Consider the following 13145-nt stretch of genomic DNA (forward strand, 5'->3'; position numbering starts at 1 on the left):
GAGGGGCCCATGTGGCCCTCTCTGTCGTAGACAGTCTGTGATTGTCTCTTCAGTCTCCTGCAAGGCCCTGAACACTGCAAAATAAATCAGGTGGAGGTCGTTCATCACATATAAAATAAAGTATCCTTAAGAGAGCTTCTGCTATAAACCAGAACTTGGGCTAGAAGTTTACATATATTATTAATTCCAAAAACCATATGAGATGCTTAGTGCTCTCTTGGTTTTGTAGATGAAGGCTCAGAGAAGTTAACTTGCTATTCCAAGATGACAGAATCAGTGATAATAGTAATAACAATAATAAAAAGAGCAAATGTATTGAGTCAGGCCTTGTTCTGAACACATTATCATGTAACAATTTGTTTCACGCCCACAACACTGAGAAGAAGGCACTACTACTAATGCATTTAAGATACTGGTGGATTGTGGAACTGGGATTCCATCCCACTTTGAACCACCTCACTATGTCAGAAGCCCAGTTCTGGCTAACTTTAGAAATCTACATCTTTCTGTAGCATATACACACAATGGAATATTATTCAGCAATCAAAAAAGATAAACCCATGCCATTTGCAGCAATATAGACGGAGCTAGAAGGGATCATGCTCAGTGAAATAAGCCAGAAGGAAAAAGAAAAATATCAAATGGTTTAACTTATAGGAGGAATAAAGGGAACCAAATAAGAGATCAGGAAAAAAAAATAACAACAATAATAAAACAACAAAACTAGCAGGCAACTATAAATAAGAGACATTCTGAGGGAGGGGGAGGAAAAGGGATCAAAATAGGGGAGAGAAGAGCACAAAGGACTATGGTAATAGTTCACGGGTGAACTGATGGTGGGAATTTTGCAGGGAATACACAATGATGTAAAAGATATAAATTAAAAAAAAAATTTTAAAAACCTACATCTTTCTTTTTGTAACCCACTCCCCTACTGGAAACTTGGTCAGTTTCCAAAATACAGGTATCCAAAATTAACTCCTCATAATATGACAAGTTCTAAAAAATAATCCTGAACACCACCCAGGGCCCTGGAACTGGCTGCACAGATTACATCGCAGGAGATGAAGCTGCTGTCCAAGAGCCTCGTTGCTGGCCTTGCAGATGGCAGCAGATTGTGATGACAGCCACGGTTAGAATTTGGAGCCACTGTTGGAGTTTTTACCTATGAAAGTCAGAACTGAGAGCAGCTTATTGAATTAAGAACAGAAAGCCAAGTAATGTTATTTTATTGCACATCAAGAAAGCGCAGAGAAAATGGAGAGCAGACCACACAGCAACTATAGACACAATCGACAGCTGCTCAAGAGAACAGAGACTCAGATTCCAAACAGAAACACATCCACGAGGGTCTCACTCTGAGTCAAACAGAAGAGGCTGCAGTGTCAGCGGTGCCTCCCCCGCCTGCAGTTATCCTGTGTGGACGCTCACAACCTTCAGGTTTTTATTAAGTAGTCTTTTTTCCTTAAGTTAGTTTGCAGACAGTAAGAGTCATATATGTTGGGGTTGTTGGTGAGGGTTTTGCTTTGTGTTTTCCCAACAGCAGAAATGACTTTGCTCCTCAGTTATTTGAAATAAATTCCCTAATAGTGTAAATTTCAAAAGCCAGAGATTCTGGTGGTTCTGTGATCTATGTAAGCTCCACCGTGAATGCGGGCCTTACACTGTGAGGTCCAGGGAGGTCTTTCACAGCTGAGAGTCCAGAACAAGTGTCATTCAGTTCCTCCCTGCGCGCTCGCTTCTCCCCAGACTTGGCGCCCATCTCCCAGGCAGTTATCACCTGCTACCTGTCAAGGAACCAGCTTCAATACCCATAACCCAGAAAGCTCCTAGGCAACACACACACACCTTTAGAGTGCTCCAACCACTATTTTAAGAGTAGAATCTAAAAGCGAGAAAAATTCTGAGGATCAATAAGACGAAGGGATTAAAAACTAAGGGTATCACAACCAAAGTAGGGTTCATTGGCACCGTAGGGGCAGAGGGCACAGCAAAAGTTCCTTCCATTCCTTAGGTGTGGCACAAGGGAAAACACTGATGTGTGTACTACACACACACCTGTGAGCACACACACATCAGTTTTAAACAGTTGTGTCCCTTCCCAGCTGTATACAGATGCCCCCTGGACAACATGGGTTGGAACTGTGAAATCCACTTATACATAAATATTTTCTTTTTACCCCTTCCCCCACACAGATTTTTTTTTGAATAAATACATAGAAAAAAATCTTTGGAGATTTGTGACAATTTGTAAAAAATTGCAGAAAAAGTGCAAGGCCTTAAATATTGAAAAAAATTAAGAAAAGGGAATGTTGTGAATGCATAAAATAGATGTAGATAATAGTCTATCATTTATTACTATAAATATACACAAATCTATTATAAAAAATTTCTAATTTATCTAAACTTATGCACATAAACACCATACATGGTGCCATTCACAGTAGAGAAAAACGTAAACAAAAGCTATCAATGAGGCTTCTAATCAGCAACAGGTTACTGGCAGTTAAGTTTTGGGAGGAGTCAGCAGTGATATGTGGGTTCTTGACTGCTCAGGTGCCCCTAACCTCTTCTCTGTTCTGGGGACCTGTAGGCTAAAAGCCGTCCAAACCTTATGTTGACCATGAGTATTTAAACAAGGCTCCTATCTCCATCTGCAAATGGCACCATGTAGTAGCTGATTATCAAGGCCCAGCTGTTATGTGTGGGGTGAGGCCCCAGAATGCCAGGGCCTTCTTACTAGTTATCCATTTCTGTGCAACCAATTACCCCAAAATGCATCCACCTAACACAACAAGCTCTCCCCAAAACTCACACCCAACTGTCACAATAAGTGAAACAGCAGAAGTTTTCTCTTCCCCTAAATCTACGGCATTCTTGAGTCTCCTTTTCCTGTCCCAGAATTGCTCTTTTCCCAGAATGACTGACACTGAGAAGATCCACTCCCTTTAAGGGAGATCCCACATGCACCCACCACACAGCATGGAGTGAAATCTGGTCCCGTGGCTCTCGTGATGGGTGACTTGTTGGTAGGAGAACGATGGTGACCACATGTAAGGGGAGAAATTCTTTATTGTGGAAAAAAAATGAGCAAGGCTGTAAAATTATGGTAGTTCAATTAAAACATATACTTAGAAAATAAAGAAAATGACATCAGGGTGTAACGCTCGATGCCAATCTAGTCAAGGCTCTTCAGCCGAGAATAAAGCCACATGCAGAACACCAACAGAGCAGCTATTCTCACAAGACAAAAAATATGATACGTTGTCTGGTGTCAGGTGTTAACCAGACTTATTGTGGTGATCATTTTACAATATATATACAAATATCAAACCATTATGTTATATACCTAGAACTAATACAATGTCACATGCTCATTATTAATCTCTATTAAAAAGGAAAGGGGAAAAAAAAGAAGAAAGTTCAGCAAGTGTGACGGATGCCAAGCCTATCTCAAATCAGTTTTAAGGTTTCTTCACAAGAGTGACATGAGGTTCAGGCCTGCATTGTTTCCCTGCCATTTTGTGATCTCTGGTTCCAACAGCTGAGCAAATATTGAAGAGTACACATAAGAACAAGCAATAAAAGATGGCAGGACAGACAAACTTTTTTCTCTGAAAGGTTAGACAGCACATATTTCATCTCTGAGGGCCGTACAGTCTCTGTCCCAACTATTTATATTGCAGTTGGAAGGCAGCCATAGACGATGTTTAAACTAATAAGCATGCCTGGTTCCAGTAAAACTGTATTTACAAAGCATGCAGTGGTCCATATTTGTAGCACAGGCCACAGTTTGGCCAAGCCTTGCCATAAGCCATAAATATTACTCAACAATCAAAAAAGATAAACCTATGCAATTTGCAGCAACATGGATGGCGCTGGAAGGGATCATGCTCAGCGAAATAAGCCAGAAAGAAAAAGAAAAATACCGGATGGTCTCACTTATAGCAAAAATTTAGAAAACCTAAATAAGGGACCAGGAGAAAGACTAATTATAATACAGTAAAAATCAAAATCAACAGCAACTGTAAACCAGAGACACATTGGAGAGGGGGAGGGAGGAGGTATTAGGGTCAAAGTAAGAGGAGTGGAATTGTATGGGGAATAGAACCAACATGAAAATGCATACATTGTGCAAAAATGAAAAATGTATCTAGATTTTTTAAAAAGTATCTAGATATAGGGCAAATAAAACATCTTCCCATCCAAAAAAAAAAAAAAAAAAGAATTAGCAGATAATCCATAGCAATATATTATACTTAGTTTTTCATTAAAATGGCTATTGAATTTTTTTAAATAAATAAATAAACAAATCTAAACAGAAAAAAGCTTTCTCACATAGAACCAATGCTGTCTGAAAATCTTCACTTTGCCACAATGTAGACATAATTTACAATCATGATATCTAGACATCGACTTTCAGGAAAATTTATTATTAAATATCATAATGTTATTTTTTCATTTTCCAAACTATTGTTAATTAATTTATATTTTAATGAAGTACTTTCTTCTTACATCCTTGTTACTTTGATAGCATAGGATTCTCACCTCAGGTGGGTCTCCACACTTCTCCCACCTCCAAAGCACCTAGAGTCCAGCACCATTGTCCACTGTGCTCTTCCTACCCCTGTTCTCACCCCTTTCCCTCCCCTCCTGGATGCCTCATGTCTATGGTCAGCTTTCAAGGTTTGTCTTTCTCTGATCCTTTGTTTGGCTTCTCTGTCTGCCACATATCAATGAAACCAACTAGTATTATCTTTCTCCTTCTTTCAGGAAAACACTGAATTCACAGTTTTTCCTCAAACAATGGATAAGCAGTCAAGTTTTTTTTAGAGAATAAAAGTCCCAAAGCTAAGGTCAAGCTTTCACCTCTTAGGAAACACACGCAGTTTTAAATTTTAAGTGACAATCTTTCTAGCTTCCGAAAAAAACCTTCATATTTAGAAAAAAGTTAGATTTCAAATTTCAGCTAAGTCACCCTATTATATCAGTCAGTCACTCCTGGAGAGAGAGACATGCACTCTGAAGTAAACAGCAGTTCCAGCCTCCATCAAACATCTAATTCTATCACATACGTTGTAAAACAGAGAAACCCAGGCAATTCCCAAGAAGGCTCCAGGAAGAGAGAAAGCTGTATCACCTCCAATCTCCAGACATTTGCAGTCCAGAACCATCTACATCCACTTCATGTACCACAAACACATATTTTTTATCAGAGAATTGAGTTCCAAACTAAGCAGATTTATTAACTGCTTATTTTAACTACATGCTTTTACTCAACAGGCACAGATGCTCTTCTCACTGCCTCCCTGGAGAAAACAGTAACTCATCCTCTGCCACCAATGCCACTCTAGCAGGAGGATTAAGTCCAGGAAATTTTAATCTCCTTTAAAATAATGCCCATTGATTGTACATAGTAAGCACTTACTGTCCTGATCCACTCTTGTGTGTACTTACTGAAATTTATTTACTCTCTCCCATCATCAATCATGGAATCCCAGCTCAGAAAGGCACTTGGGCAGTAGCAGCAAGCTTGCTGTTGAAAAGCATGGCGAAGCCTTACTTCATACTCAGGGCCCAGACTTCTGTAAAAGGAAAAAAATTAAATTTTATAACTGCCTCATATTGTTATAATAAGACAAGTCCTATCTTTCCACCTCAATCCACTTCCTCATATAAACCTCTAAAAGTGCAGTGCAGTGATCATCACTACTTAACATAAGGGCATGTCGAGTATTCCTGAGGAGATACAATGAGACCTGGGGCATTTAACACCAAATATCAGTGTGTAAATCTAGCCTTCTTTAGTTTTCAAGAACATTGACATCAGACTCTTTCCTAGACATCAGAATCTATCTTGACCTGCAACCTCTCCTATATGACCCTGCTGGGTTTTTTTTTCAGCTTCTTCATTATGGGTGTCCAAAAAACTTTCTTTACAACTCCGCAGCACAGGTTCAGGTGGTAAAGAGATGTCTAATGTTTTCCCTTCCATGTTCTACTCCCAATAGACAGGGATAGTGGGAGAACCCACTGGCTGGACAGCACAGGAACCCAGGACACAAATACATACTCCTGCCCCTCTGTTTCCTAAACATTTGATTTAAGCACCTTCCACAATATCCCAAGAATTGATCCTATCAGATTCCCTCTGACCACAACCCTAGGGCAGTGTTATCAAATTTTAGTGTGCATGAAAATCACCAGGAGAACTTATTAAAAAGTCACATTGCTGGGAATTCCTCTTCTAGGGATCTACCCAAGGGACACAAGAACATTGATTCAAAAGAACACCTGTACCCCTATGTTTATTGCAGCACTATTGACAATAGGTAAAACCTGGAAACAAGCCAAATGCTCATAAATAGATGACTGGATCAACAAGATGTGGCATATATACACAATGGAATACTACTCGGCAATAAAAAAGATAAACTCATGCCATTCACAGCAACATGCATGGAGCTAGAAGGAATTATGTTCAGTGAATAAGTCAGAAGGAAAAAGAAAAATATCATATGGTTTCACTTATAGGAGGACTATAGGGGAACCAAATAAGGCATCAGTGTAAAAAAAAAAAATCAATACAAAACAAAAACAGACAATTATAAATCCGAGACACTCTGCAGGGGAGGAGGAGGGAGAGGGATCAGAGGAAGGGAGGGAGGAGCACAGGGGACTGAGGTGATGGTGCACGGGTGCCTTGGGGAAGGAAACCTATGGGGACTACACCTGAGTTGGGGGGAAGCAAATATTGTTTAAAAATGAACAATGAGGGGCTTCCCTGGTGGATCAAGGGGTTAAGCACCACACCATGAAATAATCCGCAGCCTCTGCAGCATGAGTTCGATCCCCAACCTGCCAGGGAGAAACCCACATGGTGCATGGTGAGACAGACCTCTCCTGTCTCGCCCAATGCTCCCCTCAGTTGTGTATTTCAGTCAATCTGCCTGTCCTGTTCCCCACTCTGTCCCTGGTGGATCCTCTCTCCCCCACATCTCTGGCCTGTACCCCAGCTCTTATATGCATAAATAAATAAATCTTTAAAAAATAAAAATAAATAAAAATGAACAATGATGTAAAAAATAAATAATAAATAAAAACTTATAAAATGCAAACAGATTTTACTATATTAAAAAAATATATAGAACTTATAAAAAAATCAGATTGCTGGGCCCCCACCCACCAGAAGATTTTCTAATTCAGTTGGTCTGAAGTATTGTATTTCTAACCAGTGCTGATCCTGCATCTGCTTGTCTGGGGACCACACTTTGAGAACCACTGCCCTGGGATATTAGATCACACTGAAATAGATGGAATCACCTGGAAACTTCATGAAAACAAATAATTCTATGAAGACATCAGGGCTTCCACCTGGGCTTCTGCCTGATTCTGGATCCTACTACCAGATGCAGAGTTTGGAAGCAAAGGTAAGTTGAGTCAGGAAAGGCAGGCCCTGGGAGTAGATCCTGAAATTTGAAAAAAGACTTAGGTGGCAGGGAGCCTGGTCAGCCTGGGACTGGACCAGATGCCTTGTGTTTGAAGTTCTGCCCTGTCCTCAAACTGTGATCATGGATATGTCCTTTCATCTCTTTTTTTTTTGTTTTTGTTTTTGTTTTTGAGGTAAGCACTATTTTTAATTTTTATTTACTTTTTTTTTTTTGGTCTACATCAAAATTTATTTTATTTTTTTAAAATAAGTTTTATTTTTATATTCCCCATACAATTGCAATCCCCTTAATTTGACCCCAATCCCTCCCCTCCCCACCCCCCACTCCCCATAGAGTGTCTCTGGTTCATAGTTTTTTATTGATTTTGATTTTTATTTTCTTATAGTTATTCATTTTCCTGATCCCTTATTTAGGTTTTCTAGATTCCTGCTATGAGTGAGACCATCTGGTATTTTTCTTTTTCTTTCTGGCTTATTTCGCTGAGCATGATCCCTTCCAGCGCCATCCATGTTGCTGCAAATTGCATGTGTTTATCTTTTTTGAATGCTGAGTAATATTCCATGGTATATATATACCACATCTTCTTGATCCAGTCATCTATTTTTGGGCATTTGGGCTGTTTCCAAAGCTTAGCTATTGTAAACAGTGCTGCTATAAACATAGGGGTGCAGGTGCTCTTTGGAATTGATGTTTCTGTGTCCTTTGGGTAAATACCTAGGAGTGGAATTGCTGCATCATATGGAAGCTCTATGTTTAGTAGGTCCAGAAATCTCCACACAGCTCTCCATAGTGGTTGGACCAGTTTGCGCTCCCACCAACAGTGCAGGAGAGTTCCTTTTCCTCCACAACCTCGCCAACATTTGTTGTTGCTAGTTTTTTTAATATGTGCCATTCTCACTGGTGTGAGATGGTATCTCATGGTAGTTTTGATTTGCATTTCCCTGATTACAAGTGATGTTGAACATTTTTTCATATGCCTGTTGGTCATTTGCATTTCCTCTTCCGAGAAGTTTCTTTTTAGCTCTTCTGCCCATTTTTTGACTGGATTATTTTCTTTGTTGTTGTTGAGTCTCATCAGCTCTTTGCAGATTTTTGTGATCAGTCCTTTATCATTAGTGTTGTGTGCAAAAATGTTCTCCCAGTCGGTGGGGTTTCTCTTTGTTTTTGTTATTGTCTCTTTTGCTGTGCAGAAGCACTTTAATTTGATGTAGTCCCAGCTGTTTATCTTTGCCTTCACTATCACTGCTTTGGGTGATGTGTCTGTAAAGATATCTTTTTTTTAATAAATTTTATTTTTATATTCCCCATACAATTGCAATCCCCTTATTTTGACCCCAATCCCTCCCCTCCCCGCCCTCCACCCCCTCATAGAGTATCTCTGGTTCATAGTTTTTTGTTGATTTTGATTTTCACTTTCTTATAGTTATTCATTTTCCTGGTCCCTTATTTAAGTTTTCTAGATTCCTGCTATGAGTGAGACCATCCGGTATTTTTCTTTTTCTCTCTGGCTTATTTCGCTGAGCATGATCCCTTCCAGTGTCATCCATGTTGCTGCAAATTGCATGTGTTTATCTTTTTTGAATGCTGAGTAATATTCCATGGTGTAAATATTACTCAGCATTCAAAAAGATAAACACATGCAATTTGCAGCAACATGGATGGCACTGGAAGGGATCATGCTCAGCGAAATAAGCCAAAATGAAAAAGAAAAATACCGGATGGTCTCACTCATAGCAGGAATCTAGAAAACTTAAATAAGGGACCAGGAAAATGAATATAAGAAAGTGAAAATCAAAATCAACAAAAAACTATGAACCAGAGACACTTTTTGGGGGGTGGGGGCGGGAGGGAAGGATTGGGGTCAGAATGGGGCGTTTGCAATTGTATGGGGGAATATAAAAATAAAATTTATTATTTAAAAAAAAAAATAATAAAAAAAAATAAACTTATCCAGAATATTTTATTCTTTTTGAGGCTATTATAAATACAATAATTTTTAAAAATTCATGTTGGATTGTCCATTGTTAGTGTTTGGATAAACAATTGGCTTTTGTATATTGACCTTGCATCCTGCAATCTTGTTGACCTTTATTAATTCTTTTTTTTTTTAATAGAGGCATGTTTTTATTTAAAAAAAAAAAAAAATATTCCATGGTGTATATGTACCACATCTTCTTGATCCAGTCATCTATTTTTGGGCATAAAGATGTCTTTGATGTGCATATCATGTAGTGTTTCACCTATATTTCCTTCTATGTATTTTATGGTTTCAGGTCTTATGTCTAGTTCTTTAATCCATTTTGAGTTGGTTTTTGTGCATGGTGTGAGGTAGTGGTCAAGCTTCATTCTTTTGCATGTAGCGACCCAGTTTTCCCAGCACCATTTATTGAACAAACTTTCTTTGCTCCAATGCATAGTCTTTGCTCCTTTGTCAAAGATTAGTTGACCATATCCTTTCATCTCTTTAAACTACAGTTTCTTCACCTATAAAATGGTGCTAATAATCATAGCTAGAACTTCAGGATATTCAGCTAATTCATGTAAACTGGAGAAAATACAGTGGATAATCACAGCTGGATAATTAGTCTCGTAGGGAAAAGGAAGTGTACAAATAAGTTGGGCAGAGGTGAAATTAAAGTCTCTGGCACAGTTTTTCTGCCCAACCAGGAACAAGATATCTGCAGGTTTTTGCTATTGTATTTTTAAACTCTGAGTCTATTTTTTTATTCACTAAATTCTGTTTTTCAAATAGTAGTCTTCCTTGTCTGTGGCTAAATAGTATTCTTTTCTTAGCTCATGGTTACAACATCTACCATCATCTCTTTGTATTAATAATAGACTTAATTTTTTAAATTTTTATTTCCTGGTTATTTTCTGTTTTTCCAAGTTGCTTTGCTTCTATTTTTTTTCTCTCTCTCTTCCTTACCATAATCAATCACTTTCTCTCTCTCTCTCTCTCTCTCTCTCTCTCTCTCTCTCTCTCTCTCTCTCTCATACACACACACACACACACACATTAGAAACTTTCCACAGATGTCTTATAATTTTGATTATATTCTCGTATTTGAGTGGGGACTGAAAAGACCCCCAAATATGAAAGCATATTTATCCTAGAGAATGACCAGGATTTTTTTCCTTATCTTATTAAAAACTTTTCATATAGTCACCAAGATAAATTCTGTGAGTCACATTTAACAGTGGATTTGATACTATTAAAGGCAAAAAAGAGGAAATACATGGGCAAAGTCCATAGCAGAATAAACATAAAAGAAATCATCAGGGGGCTCCCCGGTGGCACAGTGGTTGAGCGCTGGGTTGCGAAGCTGCCTGCAGCCTCTGCGGTGCCAGTTCAATCCCCTGCTGCTCCCCGGCCACCAGAGGAGGGTCCCACATGGCGCGCAGACCTCTCCTGCCGCCCGCTGCTCCCCTCAGCAGTGTACTTCGGTCCTTCTGCCTGCTCTGCTCCCTGCTCTGGCTCTGGTGAATTCTCTCACCCTCCCGCGCTTCTGACTGTACCCAGTGCATGTATAAACAAACAAACAAACAAACAAACAAACAAATAAATAAATAAATAAATAAAAAGATGCCTCTATAAAAAAAAAAAAAGAAATCATCAGAAAAGTTCTCCTCTAGGGTTTCTGTATCTATCAAATATCTTTTCACTGAAATGTTTAAAGAATGAAGCAGATAACCTCCTTTCCAAAAGACTTAAGGACAAGGTTAGCCACCCTCTTATCTGGGATTCAAGTCAGATACTCTGCACAAGACTTACTCGCTGTACTGTATCAAGATGCCACAAAAGACTCGAAATTGCCAAAGCAATCCTGAGAAAAAAAGAATGGCAGTATCCCATTCCCTGTCTTCAAACTATACTATAATGTAATAGTAACTAAAACAGCATGATAATGGGGAAAAAATAGACACATGATCAATGGAACAGAATTGAGAGCCCAGAGTTTATTTATAACAAATACTCTTGGCAAGGAGCATACAATGGATCATACTATGGAGAAAGGGAAGTCTCTTCAATAAACAGAATTAGGAAAAGTGGACAGCCACAGGCAAAATATGAAAATAGACCATCATCTCACACCATACACAAAAATTAATTCAAAATAGATTAAAGACCCAGAGGTAAGACTGAAAATCATAAAATGTATAGGGGGGGGGAATCACCAATACATTCCATAGCATTGGCCTTAGAGATGTCTTTGGAAACTAGACTAAATTTCAAGGGAAAGAAAAGCAAAAATAAACAAATGGGACATCAAACTAAAAAATTTCTGCACAGAAAAAGATACCATAAAAGTGACAAGACAGCCTACCAAGTGGGACAAAACATTTTCATATCATACATCCAACAAGAGATTAATATTCAAGATATATAAGTAATTCATACAGATAAAAAAGAGACCAACCAATCAAAAATAGACAGATCTGAAAAGACACTTCTCCAAAGAAGACATAGATATACAAAAGGCATATGAAAAAACATTTATCACAACTCATTACTAGGCGGATGCAAATCAAATCCACAATGAGATATTACTTCACACTTACAAGAATGGCCTATATCAAAAAGATCAGAGGCAAGTGCTAGCAAAGGCATGGATAAAAGGAAACCTTCATACACTATTGTGAGAATGTAAATAAATGCAGCCTCTATGGTAAATAATATGAAGTTTCCTCAAAATATTAAAAATAAATCTACCATATGACACAGCAATTCCACTTCTAGGTATTAACCCAAAGATTATGAATACACTAATATGAAAAGGTTTATATACTCCTATATTCATAGCAGCATTATTCACAATAGCCAAGCCTTGGAACCAACCTAAATGCTCATCGATGGATGATTAGATAAAGAATATATGGTACGCGCGTGTGTGTGTATGCCTACATACACAATAAAATACTACTCAGCTATAAAAACAAAAAGAAGAAATCTTGCCATTTGCTAGAACATGGATGGAAATTGAGGGGATTATAAGTTAAATAAATCAGAAGGAGAAAGACATATAGTGGCTTATTTCATTCACATGTGTAATGTAAAGAAACAAAGCAAAAAATGGACAAAATCAAACCAAAACAAACACTTGGTGTCTGACTGTAGAACTAAATTACTGGAGAGGGAGGGTGGGTGGAAGCAAAGGGTGGGCCGATAGACTGTGACAGAGGATTATTGGTGCTTTGATGGTGGACATGGTGTGGTAATACACAATCAAAGAGGTGTAAACTTATATTTCTGAAACATACACAGGTTGTAAACCAATGCTACCTCAATAAATGAAAGGAAGAGAGAGCCCTTTCAGGCTTTCATGGGGAGTGGAGAGCTGGGACCACATGAATATTAACATCCTCCTTTCATGAATAAGAACCTTTCCTTGAGGTGTGATACTCCTACACAGGTTATGTAATATTGATGTTTTCCACCTGCTCCTATGACTCAACTCTTACAATTAGCCCTATTTTCTACTACTGGGTACTGACATGAATATGTACAGAAAAATATTAGGTTATATATAACTCTTGGCAGAATGCATCTGCATGCCTTCCTAAGGCTTGGCACTAAATCATCATTCATATCACTCCTACTACAGACCCAAACAGATAGGGAATATAGATAAAGTTGAGAGGCAGGCAAAGGATAGAGCATGACTAATGTCAATCTGTCCATCTGACAAGGGTAAG

The 13145-nt window shown here is 38.5% G+C and overlaps 1 protein-coding gene across 1 annotated transcript in view; it reads right to left on the reverse strand.

Annotated features, from left to right (window-relative positions):
• EGLN3 (egl-9 family hypoxia inducible factor 3) overlaps positions 1-13145 on the reverse strand; it is a 356054-nt gene that overhangs the window by 218263 nt on the left and 124646 nt on the right. The window contains exon 2 of the mRNA XM_054689806.1: positions 5458-5585. The gene's annotated coding sequence lies outside the window, so the exon portion shown is untranslated. The remainder of the gene's footprint in view (positions 1-5457; positions 5586-13145) is intronic.

The sequence above is a fragment of the Talpa occidentalis genome, unplaced genomic scaffold (genome assembly GCF_014898055.3).
Source record: "Talpa occidentalis isolate TD23 unplaced genomic scaffold, MPIMG_talOcc4v2.1 talOcc4.11, whole genome shotgun sequence".
Lineage (NCBI taxonomy): Eukaryota > Metazoa > Chordata > Mammalia > Eulipotyphla > Talpidae > Talpa > Talpa occidentalis.